Genomic DNA, 2,302 nt, shown 5'->3' with positions numbered 1-2,302 from the left:
TAGTTTTTCAGTTTAAGTACTTTATTTACTACGATCGTCAACTAAATCATACACGCAACCTTCCCTAGATCTTATTCTGTCAACTATACTTTCGAAAGACCAAAATAGACATTTCTACTCAGTCTTGTGCAATCTATTCTATGACTCTCACTTCTAATATACAACGTTTCTAAAAATTGAATTAAGCTCCTCCTTCTAAAATTAGTCAGGTTCACCTAGTGTGAAACTCTCATTATATCCAATGTTATTATCGAACAAATCACAAGTTTTCTAGTTGTCTAAATATTTATAGACTTTCTTTCGTAATTATAATAAGAAGTATAAATTTAATATTTTTTATGCAACAATTATTTTCCATTTCATTACTAGTGTTCGTTTGATTAGTACAGGACCACAGTTATCCGTCTGAAATGTCCTTCAGAAAGCCAAACAAATATTGAAAGGGTAGTATAGCCATCATAAATTGTTTTTGCTAACATTTGTTTTATAATTCTTTTAGATGAAAATATAAAAATATTAATTTTTAAGTTATATTATAGTATTTTGAAATGCAATTATATAAGATGCTTAAGACCCCCATAGTGTGCACAAATTAATTACAAAGATATACTATCGATCGAAAGGGAGAAGGGGGAGAGGCTTCAACTATAACGAGACATAAACATTGATAATCGAGGATAAACTAAATAACGTATTATTATAAATATCGTATCATTAAAATTCAGAGTTTTACACGAGTATTGTCAATGAGCAACTACATACATTTACAGTTGGTTAAACATAATGCTCACAAGTTTGACAAAATAATCCGTCCGTTTTTTATAACCAAGACATTACATTTTTTTTTGAAAAGAGTATATTTCTTTAGCTAATCTTTGGTATAATATATTAAAGATCGTTGATGATGGAAAACATTGCGAAGACTGCCATTGCTCTGTACTATAAAAGAAAGATTAGAGAAATTTGAGAATCGACTCATCAGTATTATCAGTAAATTTATAAGATAATAATTATTAAAGACTTTTTCAAACAAATTACAAACTATTTAATATAATTTTTAAAAGTTTTAAGTGTTAAGCCTTTTATTAAAAAAGATTTATTAAATTATCAATTTTAGGTTTTTAAACAAGCCCTCACATCTGAACACCCTTTGAAGGGACGGTCCCCTGGCAGAACAATTGAGCTTTATCTTACTGTTGCTTGTTTGTGACCAGTTACCTTTTTTATTCAGTAATAATTTAAATCAATCTAATTTATAATTTTTATTATTTGTGGTAGGTAATGATTATTCTTTTCTTATTTTTTTTTTTTTAATTAAAAAATAATTTGCATTAAAAATAGTAAAATTCCTTTTTGCCAGTTTGTTATACCAGCTGACAAATAAATTAACGTATCTTTAAATTGAATTATAAAGACTCAATTGCTAGCAATATTTTGCTAATAACCCAACGAAGTAAGTTACATCTACACATATTGAAATTACCTCTACACACATTCAAAAATTTCCAATTTAATTTTGTTAGTAATATTTGTCCAAGAACCGAAGAATAATAAGTACAAAACGCGCTTACTATATTAATCCATCTCTAGTCGTCCGTATGTACAGTCCATGGTTGTACACACGTAGCTGATTTTAGGACCTGATTTAAAAATAAGCGACGATTTTAAAATATATAGGAGTCAATTTGATCTTTAGAAAATTTATATTTTTTTTCACCGATGGGTGACGCGTTTAATAATTTTTATAATTATCCTCACACAAAAAAGAGAGATATATAACTATTAAGCCAGAGCTGTCTGTGGTGAAAGATGCCGCTACTTAGCTGAGAACTAAGCTGAAATCAATCATTTAACTATTAATAAACTCCAGTTGAATATTTGTGTCACTGATATTTTTTTTTTAAAATATCACGCAATAATTTTTTCTTACAACAATTGTTTCTTGCCACCCTCCTTTGAACAGAGATACTGAAATTGAGTCCTGAACTCGGCTACGTTTGCCGAGCCCTTAAGTGCTCATATACGCGAGGATGAAAACTAGACGAACTTCATAACATCCAAGCAAACCTGAGGTATCAGGCTGTATTCTTTTGACGAAATTACCTTTTTCGTCTCTCATCCTACGTCACTTTATATTTGACCATCCTGAAGAGCTCTAGTTCAATTTGACATAAATGTGGCCAGATACACTGCAGGTCTGAAAGGTTGGCACTTTTTTTATTCGGTTGAGCCATGAATTATTATGATAGGCAAAGGTTTATAAGGGGACAGTCGTTTACTCGGCATATTTCTGCTGCGCAAA

The sequence above is a fragment of the Artemia sp. Qi Xiang Cuo genome, chromosome 15 (assembly GCF_049724085.1).
Source record: "Artemia sp. Qi Xiang Cuo chromosome 15, ASM4972408v1, whole genome shotgun sequence".
NCBI classification, from domain to species: Eukaryota; Metazoa; Arthropoda; class Branchiopoda; order Anostraca; family Artemiidae; genus Artemia; species Artemia sp. Qi Xiang Cuo.
This window is presented reverse-complemented; position numbering follows the sequence as displayed.